Consider the following 21,567-nt stretch of genomic DNA (forward strand, 5'->3'; position numbering starts at 1 on the left):
AATGAAATATTTATTTTTCAAGTAGGCATATTACAATGCGCATATGAACGTCAAATAAAGCTACGCCGGCTCTAACCCTACGCCTCAGCCTCGAGAAGATTTCAGTCCCCCCTCAGTTGGGAGGGGGGTATCCACTATGGGACCGGCAAGAAACTCGGCGGGCAACTTCTTTTCAAAACTTTACATCTTATAATTAACATGCATTAAATAACAACATACAATTTAACATGCAAAAGTATTCATCAAAGAATATGAACAGACTAGGTACTCTATGGAAATCAATTTCAATAAATTATATTATTGCTTAATAATACGTCGTTCTTCTTCAGAGAAAACATATCAAATTGTCATAGAAGAAAAAGATAATATGAATCTCAATATCATTAAATATGTAATTTACCTACACAACATAAAATATAAAATATTTGATGTGCTTTCTTATCTGAACTGTGTCCTCTATACATAATACAATTATTTTAATTACTATTCGTTTTTTGTAGTTTCTGGTTCGGGCCATGCATGTTTGTCTGTCAAATAGTCCTCGACTCTGTAATAAGCCTTTAACATCAATGATTTTTTTAAGTAGTTCTTAAGAGCTGGGAGGGGTAATCTCAAAGCAGTGTCAGGTAACTTATTATAAAAATGAATGCATTGCCCAACAAATGACTTCTGTACTTTACGGACACGAAACTTCTTTATGGCAAGCTTATTTTTGTTTCTAGTGTTATAATTATGGATATCAGAATTCTTAGTGAAACAGTCTAAATTCTTAACAACATAAATTACACTATCATAAATGTATTGGGAAGTTACAGTTAAGATATTAATTTCTTTGAAGAGTTCTCTTACTGATTCACGTGTTCCTAAGTTGTAAATAGAACGAATGGCTCTCTTTTGTAATACAAAGATAGTCTGTATGTCAGCTGCTTTGCCCCAAACCAGAATACCGTATGACATTAACACTAAGCGCTAGACAACATAATTTGTATGTATACCTACAATGCCGTTTATGAAAAACTGGTCAGAATCTAGATAATATAAATACCGTAACCTGCTGACATTTGCATCTAAAGAACACTAGAGTGACTCATCTTCAAGACAAAATCATAAAAAGCTTGACTATGTTGTTTCTTTATATTATTAAACATGACCTAAAATGCCATAATAAAATTGTATTTACGAATTCTTATTTATTATTATTATTTTTAATTGTAAATTCATTGATTTTCGAATTGTGTTGTAATTATTGTATTGATATCACTTTTCTGATCATTACTATTATTATTTATTTTTTAATGTACAAAATGGCATCAAGTTCCTTAGATCAAATTAGACATCATTTTATTGGAATTTTATTTGAAAGATTGTATTTTTTTATTTATTTTTTACATAATTGTAACAGTGTTTGACGGTGTATGATTAGTACCAATAAATGTATCTATCTATCTATATATCTATGTTGATCTAACTTTATTGAGTCAGGAGGTCAGGAACGAGTAGCGTTTCAACTAAATACCTTCATAATATTGTCTTCGGTTACCGCGATAGTTACTCATGAAATAAAACTAGTTGACCACGAACGCTGTAAAGAGTTCGAAACGTCGGGATGAATTTTAAATTCATTATACGCGATTTAATCCGTTTCCGTAGTTTTATTTCATAAATACCTTCATATTAATGTTTCCATGAAACATATCCCTGGTACATTATATTACATGTTACTTGATTAAAACAGTGTTAGCGGTAAGTGCGTGCGACTTTCGTTCCGGAGGTCGCGGGTTCGAACCCCGGCTCGCACCAATGAGTTTTTCGGAACTTATGTGAGATATGTCATTTGATATTTGCCAGTCGCTTTTTGGTGAAGGAAAACATACATACATACATACAATCACGCCTGTATCCCATAAAGGGGTAGGCAGAGCACATGAACTACTCAAGTTTCAGTGCCACTCTTGGCAAAAGGGGTTGAAAGAAAACGAAAATTGTGACTTTGCAGTGACAGGTTGCCAGCCTCTCGCCTACGCCACAATTTAACCCGTATCCCACAGTCGACTTCTACGATACCCACGGGAAGAAAGGGGGTGGTGAAATTTTTAACCCGTCACCACACGGGCAAACGGGGGGGGGGGGGGGGGAGAATTCCAATAAGGTCTAGTTTACCCTTCGGGTTGGAAGGTCAGAAATGGCAGTCGCTTTTGTAAAACTAGTGCCTACGCCAAATCGAGATTAGTTGTCAAAGCGGACCCCAGGCTCCCATGAGCTGTGGCAAATGCCGGGATAACGCAAGGAGAATGATTACTTGATTAAAACAGAGTGCAAGCAATATAACCTATCCAACCGATGACGAAACTAGTTGCATGTTATACCAAAAGCCTTGCAACTAAATAGCACTAAACAAATAAAATGTCACGTCCAAATACGTTCATTAGTCTGTCAATTTATTTGCGAACATGTCGCAAGCTTGGCAGTCTCCTCTCGTTTGTGTCAGTGCCATTGACTTATATATTACTTCGTAAAGACGGGGCATACCATCACCAAAAATGCAATAATGCGACCCGAATGTGCACCAATCGCGTGCTTGATGATAACTAATCAGCCAACCGCGTTGTAGCGTCAGAGCATTTTCACATTATCCGATCGAATGTAGGAAGGATGTCAAAGGCAAAAATCAATGATGGCGCCTTTAGTATATAGGATATTGGTCCTAAATCCGATATCGGATTGGATAAAGTGAAAACTTACCTACTTACTACCAAGATGCGCCAAACGAGAATGTTCAGACGAAATGTTTAAATTGCCTTATCCATAATTTTGAAATCTTTAGTCAGTGCATTGTTTCTACGCGAAACCTTACCTTGGCTCACGTGCAAGAAACAGTTCATACTCTGACATTTCCAATAATTTAGAAGAGTCACAAAGAATGTTCTTGAACTTTTAAAGAACCATAAAGGTCACTGATAAATTTATCTGTACTTTAAATCCGCTAGGTGCTTTTACGAACGTGGTTATCCTTTATTTTATGTGCGAATAAATTGGAATAGTAAATTACGATACAAGTGCGTAAAAAGGAAGTTCGAAACGAGTAACGATAAATTAAAACACGACCGAAGGGAGTGTTTTAAATCGACACGAGTTACGAATTTCCTTTTCGCACGTGTATCGTACGACGTTTTTCAGTACAGATGAGCCTCCGAAGTTTCGACCTGGCATATAATGAACCACTTCTCGCACTAGTGCGTAAAAAAAACACCATCTGTACTGAAAAAAAAGTATTATTTGTCCTTAATTTGAATTAGTACATTTCGTTATAAGTGCGAGAAGTATGTCATTACTTCACGAGTCCCGAGACATTTTGCCACGAGCGGCACGCTCGTGGCAAATCTCGGGACGAGTGAAGAATGACATTCTCGCACGTGTGACGAACGACGTTTTTTAATACAGTTGCGAAAAAACACTACTACTTACAACGAAATAAAACAATCCGAACTATCAATTTTCCCATGGACATTGACGGATTATTTGACAATTCAAAGGCGTATTTTTGAAGCTTTTAAACTTGCGTGCATATTTTCGAGTTTGCTATTCATCTAACAATTTATTTCATTGGGTGCCATAAAAACATAAACATTTACGATTTGGGACGATTGTTTAATGTACAACTACATTTTAATTTAATCGATCCATTTATGCCCCGACGTATTGCAAATAACGTAAAATAATTATGACAAATCGCGTAACATATTGAGGTTTTTTGAACGTGCATTAAGTTAAAACATGGTAGACGCCTCTACTTTGACAGTAGAAGACGCGTTTCGTTCCAATCATGTTCTGTTTACACGACTCATTATGACCGATTTTTCAAAGTATAAACCATTTTATAAATTATGTTTAGTATGACTAAAAGTAAACAATTACATATGAAATATTAACGTTTTAAATATTAATCACTTAATAGTATGTTTATAGTTTTATTCTGTCTTAGTAAACTAGACTAATATGAAAACAGCTCGGTAAGTAGTCGTAAAATGGAACGTATATACTTTTTACGCACTAGTTCGTAAAATACAACTTCTCGCACGCTAAACAGCCAAAAAACGGGCACTTTTTGAGCAACTGTATTAAAAAAATTTTTACGTTCGTATTTGTCATGCATGACACGTTCGTACGGTTCCGTAATAATACGAAGGCAAATCTTTTCGCACTACATCTGTATTAGACTGGTTTATTGGACATGGGCTGTCAGATTTGAGATGTTATAGGTAAGTAGTTCATAAACATAAAATTTTATTTTCAATAGAACAACCAGAAATTTTAATAATAATACATAGCAACGGCATAGGCGATATGAAAAAGGTTAAAGTTATGTTTTTTATCAAGTAAGGGGAACTTTTACAACCGATTGTTTGCATTTTCATAACTCTCAAAGCTCTCCTAGCGATAAGGTACTATGTATTCTCATTCTCACTGATAGTGGGAGCGTGGGCGAGTCGAGTTCTTATACATCCAGTCTAAAAAAGAGCTTGACGTTTGTACTTTTTGAGCGTCTTCAGAGACCACGTATCTTCGACTAAACGACATTGAAAAGTGATTGTAAAGACAACCGTGATAACGCTGATGTAAACATTCCAGTGAAGTTTTTTAGAGTAAACCGATGAACTAGTTTTCTTATCTAGGACGGGAAATTTCTGGGACGTTTTTTGTTTGGAAGTGCCTGTCCTATGTAAAGCCTGACAAGATTTTATTTGACCCTGAAGAAGTGTCGCTACAAAACGTTTTCATATGGCAATAAAGTGCGGACGTCATATATAATGGGGACAGTGTGTACTGGTCTCGCGTTAATATTTGTAGAAAACTAAAACATGGTTTTAGAGAACAAAAATGTAATAAGCAAGGTTTGAATACGCGCTACTTGTATCCGCACAGCCTAAAATACACATGAATCTTGTGCCTGCATCGAAGTCGTCAATGTTTATTTTCTTTTTGCGTGAGACCTTGTTTTGTACTGGTAGCAATGATGGAACAGCCTCCTTATTTCTATAAATATTTTTCACGGCAGAGCTACAGACACCTTAAATAAGAACAAAAAATATATTAAGCTTAATCGAAACCAACTAATCAATACAGGAGAACCGCACTATAAACCGTCAGTACCGCGCGGACATGTCAACAACCGATTTCGGAACATTATCATCGAAATGCTGTGAAATCCTTCATCCTTTTTTGTTGTAATTCATTTTTCACATTAAGTATAATTATTTTCACTTTTTCAATATTATTTTGGGCATATTTGCGATGAAACCGTTAGGAAATTTAAAATCTTTTCTTCTTGTTTATATCACTGACATTCGATGGCTTTCGATGACGGGTGTCAAATAGTAATCCTTGCCAGTAAAAGAAATTAGTTCTGCTGAAAATCCGCAACGTGGCGAGGGTCAAATAAAAACTTGTCAGGCTATAATTTTACATCCAAGTGAAAATACTTTATATACTGCTTCGGCTTCGGATTTCAATATAAACAACACGAAATATTTTTCAGATAATTTGATATGCATCCAACATTTAGATTAGAAGTATAAGTAGGTATATCTATTTAGGTAGATGTTACCTAAATAAATATAGACTTTCAATCTTCACTTTTAGGGACTTTATTAGTAATTATCAATTTTTGTTTAAACTGTTGGATTTTGTTTTACCTTATCAAACTAAAACATTCATATTTTTACAGTATTAAGACAACGAAATAAGTGAAACAGCCAATGAGAAATTGCTATTACATGATGTCGCCACAGAGTTGCGCAGTTTTGCACAACGCGGTCCGCCAAAATATACGTAATTTAGTCTCGATTTCTTTTAGGCGATTTATAAAGTGTCTTGTAATGATAATTTATTGAAGTCTGAAAGTATGTCAGCTATTGCTTGTTGAAATATAAATTTTATATCTAGCCACAGAATATATAATAGTACAAGTACAGAAGGCTCACTCTTTTGATGTTCACAAAACGCCGCCATTCTAAATTCTTACCTACATTAACAAACGGACCGCACGCGTGCAGACGACATTGAATTCTATTGCGCCGCGCGAATTCGCCACTGAATGGGCCGCGAACTCGCGGCCGCCGGCATGTACTTGTAGCGCGGCGAAAGAATCGCGGAGTGAGCCGCCCCTGATCTAGCTTGATGAACTACAGCATTTCACCTGAATTTAACTAAATACTAACCCCCTTATTCATAAACGTTTACTAAAGTTATCAAGCTGATAAAGTTCGTTTGTCCCTTTCTATCACACTAATACGTCGGAAAGGGACAAACTATTTAACTTTATCGGCTTGATAACTTTAATGCACATTTATGAATAAGGGGGTAAGCCAGTTATTATAATTGAGGTAGGTACTTACCGCTTATTGTATTTGAAATATGGTCTATAAAACTGAATTTGAAACTTTAATGGACAAAACTTGAATGATCTATTTTTCAAAACATTATTCCGAATAATATTGCAATAAGGTTAGTACAAAAGAGACACACAAGATGTCTCATTAGGTAGGTACTTTTCCGTTCCCGTCAATTAGACTATTTAGGAAAAACTTGAAAAAATAAGCCGCTTTCTCGTTACAGACCAAACTAAGAAACATGTCGTTAAGAAACTAATTTTCTATTCCTCTAACTATGCGTCGTCATGGTCACCCACGTACATTTCTCGTCAATCAGGCAACTAGGTAAGAGTGCTACTTTTTGGATTACTAGACAACTTGCGTCTCGCGTTTGTAGGTTATGTTTTTATTTAAGCTTCGCGTGTCTTAGTTTAAACATAACATAAACTTGTAAAACATTCAAGTGTTATTTATTTACGGCGCTAGTTCACACATCTATATCTGTCGTGTCCCTTCAACTCAGTTTCTCTTTACTCAAGCTTTTGGATAACTTATCTAAAACAAATATGTATACTTGTAACCATAATGTGACAAGAAACATTGAATGTTTGACAAAAGACTAAACCAAAAATAGTTTGAGGTGGTTCGCTTTCCATGCGAAATGAAAACGAGAAGGTATATAAACATTCGATGAAATGAATATATGCTATTAAATTAACAGGCAAAAAATCGAGAAATAGAATAATGATAACATTAAGGATAAATGGATGAATCTACAAACATTTGCATAGTAAATATGCGATGTTTATAAGCATAAAAAACATTCACGGTTGGATTCCCATAATCGCTATAGTCTCACAGGAATCCACCTGCTTAGCCTGATGGCTAAAACTAACGAGTTTATATCGAGTAAATTTGTCTAATGCGTCTTTAAGTTAAAATTTATTGAAGGACCGTGGAAAATCACGATTTTCGCGCAAAAAGATACGTGCATTAGGTGGTTAAGTCATCGCGATGATGGTCATTAAAGTAACAAAAAACAAATAAAAAGATTCAATTTGCACATCAGAGATGGCTGCGAAATGACGTATTTATTTACATGCAATCTCGTGTAATATAGTATAGTATTGTACATTAGTGCAATACAATACACGCCACACCACACCTACCAAGTTTTACAGACAAAAGACTGTTTGAAAGATGAGGTATTTTAGAAATTAAATGTCCATAGAAACATCCTGCTTGAAATGACTTTTTTCATCCAAAATAAGGAAAAAATGGACACACTAGAGAAACAGGAAAAACTTCATTGTCAAAAAGTTATCCGTGCTTAATCCGTATTTTTTGTAATAAAATCCTTTTTATGACAAAAAATTACCAGAGGACATATTCATACTTATGTACCTAAAAGGTTTATAAGTATAACAACTAACCTAAATCCTATACGAAAAAGGAAAAACCCGGCCAAGCGCGAGTCGAACTCGATTTATCACGATATATTTGGCAGAAATTGTTTTTTTTTATTTATTTTACTTTCTTCGTTGGATTTCTACAGTTCTGCGATGGAAACCAACAGATTATGTATTGCATTTATTTGAGTGCAATAAAAATGTTTTTGTTTGCATTTTCTATAATAATAATTACGTCAGTTTGTTTTTTTATATTCCAACTGAAATTCATCCTTATATACAGATGGGAACATAAGGACCTTTTAGGCGTTGAACGCTATATTGTATGTGCACCAAATTCAACTTTGAGGCAAATAGGCTATGAAATGACGACCGTACAGACAGACACACTAGTGACGACAAATATGTTTGTTTTTTTTATACCACGTCGGCGGCAAACAGGTATGCGGCCCGCCTGATGGAAAGCGATCACCGTAACTTATGGACGCCTGCAACTCAAGGGGTGTCACATGCGCGTTGCCGACCCATTAGAAACTTTTACACTCCTTTTTTGAAGAACCCCATACTGTAGTTCATCGGGAATACCTCGACAGGATTAATGTTTTTTCTTTTGGGAAAAATAAACTACCTACTTATGAAATCACTTTTGACTTGCTAAACAACGCACTTGCATTACAACTTTTTATAATCGACAGAAACCGTCCGAAAGGTCAGCTCCGTTATCATTGAAGTCATCGATATTTTAATGTACCTGTTGATTTCATGCAAACGAATGCGTTTATTATACTCTGTACTTTTAGGTATGAAAAAAAAACATAAAACAAATAAAGTGTATATTTTAGGATAAGGGTAGTTATAATATTTGTTGGTTAACCAACCAAAATCAAAACCAACCGGATCTATCACTCAGCGACCTGTTTTTAACCTCCTCATTTGGTCGTGTTATCTTTTCATTTATACCTTAAACTATTTTAAGGAGCCTTTTGAGTGCTGTTTTTGTTTACATTTTTTAACAAATAAATAAAGATACTACCTATAGCACACCTCGGACACTGGCGATCAAATTTATGAAAGATGCGCGTTCCTAGCACACAGTGTAAGCTCGTGTGCGAACGCGTACTATACTTGTATGAATGAGATATGACAGGTCGACTGTTCGCGTTTTTGACAGGCGGTAACTGTGAGGTAACCGAGAGGGGGTGGGTGGCACTTTCAGCGGGGAGAGGAGTGGCCATACTGTACGATAGTACTCTTTATTATACTGTGCCTATAGGGTCTCACTGCCCAACTGTTATTAAGCAGAACATGCACCATAACGAAATCCCGAGTTTTTCATAGCTATCTAGATATGAAAGATCCCGGGAGTTTCCGGATCCGGAAGTACAAAATCAGGAGCGAGCATTATTTTTCAGCTCCTTTCATGATGATGACGTGACTTAATGAGCATGAAACATAAATTCGCAACCACGTATGTTTTGTTGTAAATATGTATAAACCTTTTAGGATTAACGCAGGATTATCATAATTAAAGGAGAATAATCGTCCAAGCTTTGAACCATTTTCCATAAATCTGTTTACAGTACATAATTATGCTGATATTTTACCGCTCTAGTGTGAGAAAAAGCACTTTTTCTTCGTATATCGAAAGTTCAAAGAAGAAATCCCACTGTAAAACGTTGTAAGATAGACATAAGGTTTTCCTCGAATTTCCTCTTTTCCGCATGTGTATCTTTAATAACTATACTAACCAAGGTAATAATAGTGCCTTTTCCACGTGCTGCCTTAGAACTCTCGCTTCAACTCGGCGCCTGTTATACTCAAGCTACTTAATTCCAAGCACACTCCACAACACCACTTCCATAAGGACGTAACATCATAGTGCATACAAATGGTCGTACGGTCGAGTTCACAAACCAACATTCCAAATATATGTATACACGACCTTTAAGACTGTCTTACAGATGTGTATACATATTTTTGGTATGTTAGTTTGCAAAGATATTTGTGAACTCCACAGTATATGTTGTCAATTGTTTCCGTAAACCCAGATGACTCAGAGACCTTTTCACCCGGCATTGTTCGGAAACCTGTTCTAAAGCTGTTTTCTTGGATTTTCGTTTAAAGTTTTAAAACCCTTGTAAATATTCATTAGCTAGACATTAACGTTGGTGTCTTAGTTGTGTATAATTTAAAAAAAAAACTAGTTTCGATTGGTTAGAGACTAGTTGGAAAGATAAGTTTTATAATTTTGTAGATTTGAAAAAAGATTAGCGATTTTCCGGCAGTCCGTGTGGTGGCATTTCTTCCCGCTTTTCCAGTTTGTAATTAGGACACAAGGCTTCAAAGGTTCTTATAATGGCAATAAATCAAACATATATGTAATAAATATATCCTGTAAGTTTTTAACAAGTAGGTATGTTGCCTATTCTGTCTTGCAACCAAATTTCAAAATGATCCATCGGACGCTTTTCCGTTGCATTTGACAGTCTTAAATACATGTCAAATTGAAACCTGAATAATTTTTTCAATGCTTTGGAAAATGGCAAGTAAAACTAAATTAGCAGCTAAAATACTTTATCAGAAAACATGTTTGTTAGTCTTACTAGTAAGCGTTCGAACTAGTTAAAGTGCATAAGTATTAAGTATGCAGAAACACTGATAGCATACCGGGTTACAAGGCCCGATAACGCGGCATTAAGGCTTTCTCCCGCCGAGTTATACAATAAGCATAACTGTAAACATCCGCTCTTACCTTTACTTAAGCAAGTCCGTTAAAAATTCCGACACTGCTGTAGGAAACACTAACACTTCGATTTTAGCGAGTCGATCAAGTCTGATCGCACCGTTATTCACGTCATATGTGTGTCAAATAACGAGAAAAATTCTCACAATCTCCATTTAGAGCATCACTCACTGTAGGTAACGTCTAGGGGATAAACACTGGGAGTACCCGAACACAAGTTTTCCGGTCACTGTCACTTAGTCCTTTACAATTTGAATGTTTGAAAATGGAACGGTTGGCGCACGCGCGCTTGTGCGTCCGACTCAGGCGCACAGAGAACCGCACGCCTCTCTCTCAAGCCAGCGACTGGCGCTCACCGCCGCACGGCCTGTTTCGCAATCGCAACCACGGTTTTCTTGCAATATCTTGTTGCATGGCAACTGTTGAAAATGCTACGTTTTAAACCTGTATGGTGTTGACAAAAACAGTAATTTTGCTATCGATTGTGGTTAATAGCGCGGCGACGCCTAGCGCAGCGATGCACCACATGTAGCCTTGTGTTACCAGTTTTGATGGCAATGAAAGTTTAAAATTACTTCAGAAACAATGTAAACTTGGCAAGTTAAAAGTTTTATTTATTGCTGTCGCGATTTTAAAATAGCATTACTTATTTGCTTTTGAAAATCCAACCTAGTAAATAGACAAACTTTAAGGCTTTATTTTATTAACATTTAACTCAAGTACCTACCTACATATATATTTATCAAACTCAAGTTCTTACCATACTATATGTTTATTTATTTATGCACATGAACATTTGAAAAAAGAGAGGTTAATGCTTTTAGGTATTCTTTATCAGTCAACCATAGGGAAAAACAGGAATGCGTCAAATGTGTCAGGTTCAGTAGACTAAAGCACTTCTTTACTGACCCCATATACTAAATGGTTGATCATATTTTTAAAATATCTTGCTAACCTTACATTAACTTTGAGACATGTAACATACAACCCAATAACTACTAACCACTCGATTATTTCGAAATCAACAATCTCTTAAACAAATGACCAACGCACTCATTTCACCAGACAATCAAACAATGCTGAACTATGCGGAAGCCAAAACACACATCGTCAAATATTTCGACTTCGAACTCATGTCACTCCAAACGCACCAGCATATGAGGCACAAATATAGATAGAACTCAGTTCTTATACAGCTGTAAAGAATGTCTTGGTCAAGTTATACTGGAGAAAACCATGTGAGAGCATGAGAGTGGATTAGAAGAACTAAAACCACGATGTTACAAAGATAAATAACATTAACGTCACGCGATGCCTCGGGCATAAAAATGGATTCGGTTTCATTGTAGGCCTAATAATGCGACTTAAATGGTTTACCGTCCCGTTCAATAAAGTAGTAAGTGGACATGGACTAGGTACAAAGTTACCGTTTTTACTTTGTCAACAAAGTCACTGTCTGGCTTTTGTCTCAGATTAGATTTTCTTTTCGAGGTTAGGGTTATAGGAAATGTGGCTATTTTGAACATCGACTTTCGTCAGTAAGACTATGTTTACTTGATCATGATCGATTTAGTAGTATGTGTATGATTTACAGTTGCACATTGTCAAATTCCAATCAGCTCAACTTTAGCACACCGAATAACCTTAGCGATACCGCCATCAACATTAGATTTCAACGACTTCCTCCGCTGAGATTGACTGACGCCTATTTATGTAGGGAACAAATCAAATTATTTTATTAAATATTTTTTGATTTGTTTTTTGTGGTGAAAAATTTTGTGTTTCACTCGGTGGCAAAGTTTGTTTAACCTTCGTGCCTTGAGTAACACTACTTCTTTCTTCTTTGTTCTTTGTATCTGTTTGTGCTTTCTTTATTATATTAATTATAGTTAGTAATAATATGACATTTAGAGACTTTATACATTTCTAACTCTATTATCAGTGTATACTTTCAACTTTGCTTGTAATTAATATTTTTAATTGTTAATATTTCTATTAATTTAATTTGTTTAACTTTAATGAATACTCTGTAATGTTGACATGTAAAAGGCCTATTTGCTGAATAAATGCTTTTTGTATTTTTTTTTGGTAATTACAAACAAAAATTTCTAATTAATTTAATTACACAGTATCGTTAAACCAATAAGGTTTGTATCGATATCTATTCCATTCCACGGTTGATGTTATACAATACAATAATCATATAATTATATAGGTATTCTATTAATTATACATATTATAACCAAAACAAAAATCGCCAACATTGCACTGAGCGCAAATAGCAGCATTTAAGTTAGATTAGACGATACGTATACAGTTTTACACCTATAGCAGTGTGGCTTTTTTCAGCATGCGTTATTACTGCTTCTTAAACATTTAAAACTAACCTTAACCTCAAGAGTGCATTATAGCTGTTCCTGTCTAGTTAAGGCTCTTTAGAAACAGTTCCATGCATTACGCAACCATGGCTGAGACCGGTTGGCGGTTTCACGATGGCCACAAATAGGATCTTTGTCTAGCGTCGTCATCAAGAATAGGTGCGCCTGTTGTCTAGGAAGAAACTATTATTTTTACTACTCAGTATATAATAACCTAACCACAAAATTAAAATTTTGAAAAAACCCCGACCGCGATATAGTGGACCGATTTTCATGAAACATGGCTAAGAACACTCCTACTTACTAGGTTTTCAAACAAAAAAAGAACTAAATCTAAATCGGTACATCCGTTCGGGAGCTACGATGCCACAGACAGACACACACACAGAGAGACAGAACAGACCCCGTCGTTTTTGCGTCGGGGGTTAAAAAGGACCAGAATGAAAAGAGGACGGAAAGTAGCAAGAAAATTATCTAACAAGTAATAAATAATATTTTTATTTAACTTTATTGCAAATATACACAAAAATGTACAAATGGCGGACTTAATATCAAAAGGCATTTGTACTTTATACTTTTCGTCTCTTTCTAACCCCCCCCCCCCCCCCCCCATTTCCTAAAATACGGGGTGGAAGTTTGTATGAAGCATTCCGCAATTTTCGAATTTAACGCTCTCGCTTTTCGGTGAAGGAAAACATCGTGACGAAACCGGACTAATTCCAATAAGAATAAGAATAAGAAAACATTTATTGACACACAAATAAAAATTGAAACATTTACACAAAAATATTAAAAAATAAAATAGACAACTAGCATGCATGTCAAAAGGAACGGGCTCAGCATGTTATGCTGCGCAGCCATTTTGTTACAAATTGACGACGCAACGCTGATTTTCAGTCCATCCCCTTTTCTGAACCTCATTAACAACTATGCGGTGTAGGTATGTATTTAACACGAACAGTATTGATGCTGAAATTCGTACTTTTACATAATTAATAGGCAATTTTCGCCTAAGGCCTAGTTACCCGTCGGGTTGGAAGGTCAGATGGCAGTCGCTTTCGTAAAAACTAGCGCCTACGCCAAATCTTGGGATTAGTTGTCAAAGCGGACCCCAGGCTCCCATGAGCCGTGGCAAATGCCGGGATATCGCAAGGAGGATGATGAAGCCGCGGGCGGAAGCTAATTTATAATAAATTTTACATATAATACATACCTACTTACAATGAAATAAATATAATAAGTGATCGTGTGATCCTGTAGGTATCCCTCATTTAAGGGTCATAGGGCTCTTAGAAGAATCAACCACTTTTCACGCGAGTGTGTTCGGGTAAGATGTAACTGGGCCATTATTTTCAAAATTCCCCCCCCCCTCCATTTTTTTGGAAAATTTTATGTGTTTTCCACTCAGAATCATGAGCTCTTTCAATTCTAATAGGAGAAAAAAAGTGTCCCATGGTTTTTTTCCCATTCCGTTACCGTTCATACATTTTGCATGGCGGTAACGGGATGGAAGGTTTGAAATCTTGGGACATTTTTTTCTCCTATCAGGATCGACCAGGCCTCGCGATTCTGAGTATGAATCGCGTAAAAAATACCCGTTACAAAAAAAGTGGACAACTTTGAAACAAATGGCCCAACTACTTAGACGCGACTATACAGAGTGTAACAAAAATGGTGGTGATCCGTTTAAGGGCGTACTCATTATCGTATTCTTATCAGGAAAAAGTAGTAGAAAAAATTTTTTTTTCGCTAAAAAAATTTTCACTTTTGTATGAGCCGGACCGCGCGAATCGGTCGAATCTCCATACAAAGATAAAAAAAAATTTTTGCGAAAAAAAAATTTTATCCTACTTTTTCCTGATGAGAATACGATACTGAATACGCCCTTAAACGGATCACCACCATTTTTGTTACACCCTGTAAAGTTACAATATCATTTAAGCGAATCTATACTTACTGTAGTAAATATTCTACATAGGTACTAAATAAACAGTTATATTCGAAAACACGTGTGATGAGACACGTATTTTCGAATACTTAAGCGAAGTGGTTTTCTCTACAAGTATGTTTTTAAGTTTATTACTTGCAAGACCTTTACCCTCACACGAGGTAATTTTACTAATCGTCATGTTGTGTTGAAACCTGTTTTGCTATTACATTCTATAATATGTCACTAGGTTCAAGAGAAGACTTGAAACCTATGGGAAATATCGTAAAATTTCCAAGTTGTAAAATTTCAGCAACACGTTTTCGGAATTTCAAAGAAGTTTTTCATTACTTAGTAAACTTTTCAATTTGATATTCTATGAGTTATGACTCATTTACTCGTAAGTACTATGTACCTACGTTATTTTATTTCATTATATAATTTTATTTATTTATTTAAACTTTATTGCACAGTAAAAAAAATGTACAAAAGGCGAACTTAATACCAAAAGGCATTCTCTACCAGCTAACCTTTGGGCCAAACAGAAATTTTCTGGTAATCTAGTTCGTAATAAGCATTTTATACAGGTAGGCATAATGTTAGTTCTGTTTATTGCCAACAAGACCGACAACGACGATTCCTCCCAAAAGCTACAATGTTCTCTGTGCTCTGAACCCAAGTACTTCAAAAACCAACATGGGTTTAGAGTACACTTGGGTAAAAAACACAAAACGGACATCTCACACAATATAAATACTGACCATCCAGTTTCAATAGGTACATTAGGTCACCCAGTTACATACGACATTTCTGAAACTCTTAGCCGTCTAAAACATAGTGTCCGTGTCATTAAAAGAATCCCGAGAGGTGCGAGAGTATTGGTAGCACAAAGACTTACCTCTTTGCTACAAAATGCCGTGTCGGAAAACTCTTATCAGGCCTGGGAACAACTGCTCACCTTTCCCTACCGAAGCCTACATGTAACCGACCAGAACAAAACTACATCTCTCACTGCTAAAATTAAACATAATGTTCAACACCCACATTGTCTCGAAGATCTTCACAGGGTAGCTCTAAAGCACAACACATCTATATATAGAAACATTGAAAACAAAGTAGGAGAAGGCGACATCAGGGGAGCTGCTCGTCTTCTTTTTCAACAGACTGTATTGCTTCTGACACCCAGGAAACTGTATCAGAATTAAAATCCAAGCACCCATTGCCCTTGACAAACCAAAACCTTCCCGATCCACCAGATTCATCAACACCTCCTCTCACTGCCTCTACAGATGAAGTTCTTAATGCAATAATGTCCTTCCAGAGCGGCTCAGCTGGCGGCCTGGATGGGTTGTCCCCACAGCACCTTAAGGACCTCCTCGCGCATAGCTCAGGCAACGACGGCGAGCAGCTCCTAAAGTCATTGACAGATCTGAGTAACCTTATGCTATCCGGGAATGTACACACTGAAGTTACGGGCACACTGTATGGTGCAAACCTGTGTGCGCTTCTGAAAAAGGACGGTGGCATCAGGCCGATTGCTGTGGGGACAACCTATCGCCGACTCGTTGCCAAAATCGGATGCGCGGCTGTTTCAACCCCCCTTAGCCAATACTTCCAACCTACCCAATTAGGTTTTGGTTCGAAGGGGGTTGTGAAGCTGCAGTCCATGCACTCAGAACGTATATCACTCAAACATCCGGTAAGGTCGTTTTGAAAGTGGACGTCCGAAATGCCTTTAATAGCGTCGACAGAGCCAGCATACTAGAACAAACACGTGTAAAAGTACCACACATTTACAATTTTGTTTGGCAATGTTACAACAACGCTTCCAAATTACTTTTCAGAGAAAACCATATTTCGTCAGCCGTTGGTTGTCAACAGGGCGACCCGCTCGGCCCCGCACTTTTTAGCCTAGCAATTCACCCGATTATTCTAAAATTAAATTCAAATTTCAATGTGTGGTACTTAGACGATGGCACCCTAGGAGGTGATGTGAGCGAAGTTCTTGAGGATCTTCGCGTTCTCATTGAGGAATTCCGCGGTATTGGACTAGAACTGAACTTTTCCAAATGTGAACTTTTCTTTTCCGATACATGCCCAGACAAAGATCTCGTAACGACTAAATTCCGTTGTCTTGCCCCTAATATTAAAGTTACAGAGAAAAGCTCACTTCACCTCTTAGGCGCACCTGTATTAGACGACTCATATTCAAATTTTTTAGAGACCAAAATTGAAAACCTAAACGAAGTTTCGGATCGTCTGACTAAAATTAATGCTCATGTAGCATATACTGTTATTCGTTACTGCCTTTTTGTCCCAAAATTTACTTACGTTCTAAGGTGCAGCCACTTTTGGAAATTTCCCACCCTTTTAGAAAATATTGACAAAATTATTCAAAATCTCCTAATTACAGTTATCAATATAAAATTGGACGACCGCTCATGGACTCAGGCTTCCCTGCCAATAAGGCATGGCGGTCTGGGTATAAGAAAAGTGTCCAGCGTTTCGCTACCTGCATATCTGTCCTCTATCCATAGCTCACAAGAATTGGTCGCTAAAATTTTAAAGTCCCCAACAGACCAATTAAACTTGCCGGTAAAATCAGAGGCCAGATATGCATGGAGCAACGCCTGCCCAAACGGAGACCTGCCCGAATATCCCAATTCACAGCGACATTGGGACGAGCCGCTTTGTAGGCTGGTACGGAATAACCTGTATCAAACGGCAACCAGCCTTCAAGAGCGTGCTCGTCTCCTTGCCGCTTTCGAGTGGGAGTCTGGGCAGTGGCTTCAGGCTCTGCCGTCCGTGGCAATTGGTACCTTTTTGGACGACTCCACTTTCCGCATCTCGGTCGCTCTCCGCCTGGGAGTGAATTGTGTTACCCCGCATCGCTGTCGCTGTGGTGACCCAGTTGATCAGCTGGGCCACCATGGCTTATCCTGCGGCAGAAGCGCAGGACGCGCTTCCCGCCATGCGAGCCTCAACGACGTCATCCGTCGGGCCTTAGCCAGTGCGGGAGTACCGGCCGTATTAGAACCGACCGGTCTCACTCGCGATGACGGAAAGAGGCCCGACGGCATGACGCTCGTGCCATGGAAGATGGGACAGCCCTTAGTTTGGGATGGATTTTAGTTTTAGTTTGTAGTTTTATTTAAGGACCTATTTTATTTTTTTATTATTATGTTAAATTTTATATTATGTAATAATAAATTAGCCAACATTTTTAAGGGGGCATTGTCAAAACTTGGGACCCCAACTTAGTGAAAGTTGTAACATAAATTAACTTAAGTTTAGTGACGATAATTAAGCATGAAATTTCTATAAAAATATTGCTTTTATGTTAATTATATAAACTATAAGCAATAATCTACATGTGGTACATGAAAAATGTTGGTTTTTAGACAAATTTTATCACAAAACTGACATCGAGTTAAATACGTTGTTAACGGCTGTCACTAAATTTGGGTAACAATTTCTGAAAATGCCCATTTATACCAGTCCTTACTATAAAGCATTAAAAGTATGTAATAGGAATTTGAGAACAATAACCTTCTCAAATCCTTTACAAACCTGGAAAAATCAGTTACCAACAGAAAATAACAAGCGCCTGTAATTTAGCTATGGGCAATTACTCCATGTGTTAAAGCATAGGTAATCGGCCTCGTGCCTAGACAATCAAAATTTATTAGGTAGATTGGTAGACCACAACAGTTATGCCGAGAAAACAGTGAAATCGTGACGAAATCCATAAATCGGTGTCAAAACGTCAAACGTCACGAGCGTGTCATTATCACATGACAAATCTTTACTCAACACGTCCTTTACTTGAACCGTGTTAACGCTCCGTTATTTTAGGGTTAAAATACTTTACTTAAAAATAAATGTCGGTCTGTTTGAAGACCGTTATCACGCAAATTATTCGCGCGTCGAAAGGGCGCGAATATTTGCTTAACTACATCTTGTGAGTAAAAGTAGAACAAGATCTTTAAATTTTGTAGGATGACTGGAATTAATTGCAAGATGTTACAGATATACGTATACTAATATGACAAGTTGGAAAGAAACTTCCGCTTGTAACTTTTTTTAGTTTTGAGAAATGGGCCCCTGGGCATTAGACATTGACAACCGCTTGTAAATGGCTCTTTATTAGATATTACAACATTATAAATAAAAACAATAGTTAAGAGGATACGGTAGCGAAAATGATAAAATGAAAAGGAGCCCCCCTTTCAACTTGGGAATTTTAGTTAAATATACAAGTGTTATTAACTAGATTTATCGAAAAAAAATTGTCCATTAAGAACAACTCAGTCAAAAGATATTTCAAAAAAGTCTTTAAAATCGAGGTTCCGCTCTCGACTCTTTCCTCCTTCAAAACGTAATCAATCGGAACGAAATTTGAGAATCTGAATAACAATGAAATAATCTATGTCGGACCGTTTAGCTTTTTTGGTTAATTGTTACCAATCTTGATTATCACACCTTTTTTTGCGCCACAATGAAAAAGGCCGTTTTTGTAAATTTTTGATTGGCTCTAGAGTTTTTAAAAAGCAGAATATCAAAAAATCAAAACGGTCCGACACAGATAAAAATAATAACAATCTGTGTTGAAAAAATCATTGCTCTATCTTCAAAAACCAGGAGGAAATAGTCGAGAGTTATGTAGGTACCCTCCATTCAACTTCAAATTCCATATAAAATGGAGGGTTAACGTTGGTGCAAGTGGCCCTAGAGTCCAAAAAAGCGATTCGAATATAATTATATACTTAAACAAATACAATATAATTTATACTTAAACAAATACACCGGGACTTAAGAGGTTAAAAAACAAGTTTGAATGGAATTTAGTGACACGGTCTTCTTGACTTATTTTTTAAATGCATAACAAGATAAAACTGTACGAAAACCTGACGGACAGAATTATAGGTAAGTACTGCTGGAAACTTGTTTTTTGACCGAGTCAATTTATCTGAACTAAAAATGACGTTACGCATTTATACGGTTTAAGTAATAAGAATATTGAGGTGCGTTGAAAAACAAGTTCCATACCAATTGAATATAAAATTAAATGAAACTTATAATTATAATTACACAGAAAGCAGCTTACGCTGAGATATGCTTTTTTTAAAAGCAGTAAAATAAACCAGTGAAAACCACTTAGTTCATTTAAACAATCATTAGTATCGGTTTGATTGTTCAAATTTTAAACAAAATTACCAACTGATTATGTGAAACTCTCCTAACTTGGTGGATACCATGCGTATGCCCACAATAATTTCCATGTAACAAACATATTTGCAGAAAACTACAATGATCGCAATATTGAAAATGCGATAATAACTGAAGGGAAAATAGAAAAAAAAAGAGGCAGAGAGAAAAAAAAACTGAGGTGAGAGTTTTAAGACCTACGGGCCGATTTTTGAGTCTCACGCGTTCAAATTCAGAAAATTGTCACTGCAAAAAATAATAAGCAAGTCAGCGTTTTCAACCGGTATTTTAGTGACAAAATCGCCCTCCGTAAGAGATAATGTTAAAGTAGTTCAGTATCAGGAATTCAGGAACACAAAAGCAGCTGAGAGAAGGGGATGGAGAACACTCCACGGAAAATTAAAATTTTGAAAAAACCCCCGACCGCGACATAGTGGACCGATTTTCATGAAACATGGCTAAGAACACTCCCGACTAACTCAGCTTTCAGACAAAAAAAACTAAATCTAAATCGGTTCATCCGTTCGGGAGCTACGATGCCACAGACAGACACACACACAGACAGACAGACAAACAGACAGACAGACACGTCAAACTTATAACACCCCTTCGTTTTTGCGTCGGGGGTTAAAAAGAGACAGGCTTATGGGAATGATGAACGGATAGCAGTCGGACATGAGAAAGCATTTGGCCTTTATTCGCTACGTGCACGACTCGTGCTGCCCTTATTATGTGGGCTTTTCCATGTTAAATTTTATGTCAAATTAGTGCCAACGGCTGCAAGCATAAATGTTGGACATGTCCATAAAATTACGTGTATTTGTGAAATTTAACGCCAGTCTGTCACAAACGATGCCAATTAGATAAAATTGACACTATTTCACAATACCTAACATTTTGGAACATATTTCGAGATTCATGCAATAGTCAATACAGTCATTCATTTTAATTACCTAAGAAAAAGAACTAAAGATAACGTAATTCAAGTAAAGACGTCAGAATTAGTATATACCACTACGCGTGTAAGTAGCAACCAAGACGTGCAAATTATAAAGTCTGTTTATAGGATATAAAAAGTTAGCAGGATACTTTTTGTTAACCTGTCTTTAGAACTTTGAAATTTGGCAAATAAAACCGTCTTAAAGTGCAAGTCTCACTATGACATAATTCTACAGTGGCCTAGGGTTCCAATTGGTTGACTGTACAGGACAAAATGTTAATACGCGAAGTTCCGTAAAAAAAATTACAGACCCCTCAGTGGGATACTTTCAGAAATCTCACTACTTTTATTCATTTTTTTCTATTTTTTACACGCCTTTTATAGATAAAACTCATGTGAATACAGTCTTTATTATATATTTCATCATCTTGAGCTGTACCTACTGTATTCCATCGGCTTCTAGAAAAGAATTTTATTATTGACCGATTTATTATCTTATAATCTTAGTCGATTATCACATTCTAGTTTAATAATGCTGATGTTCACTGATTATCTTATTATGATAAATAATGAGTATAAAAGCAACACAGA

General features: G+C 36.6%; 1 protein-coding gene across 1 annotated transcript in view; it reads right to left on the reverse strand.

Annotated features, from left to right (window-relative positions):
* The window catches only part of LOC125232181, a 262,234-nt gene extending 251,381 nt beyond the window's left edge, over positions 1-10,853 (reverse strand). The window contains 1 exon segment of the mRNA XM_048137811.1: positions 10,533-10,853. The gene's annotated coding sequence lies outside the window, so the exon portion shown is untranslated.
* Between the last annotated feature and the right edge of the window lie 10,714 nt (positions 10,854-21,567).

This window comes from Leguminivora glycinivorella, chromosome 12 (genome assembly GCF_023078275.1).
Source record: "Leguminivora glycinivorella isolate SPB_JAAS2020 chromosome 12, LegGlyc_1.1, whole genome shotgun sequence".
Taxonomy (NCBI): Eukaryota; Metazoa; Arthropoda; class Insecta; order Lepidoptera; family Tortricidae; genus Leguminivora; species Leguminivora glycinivorella.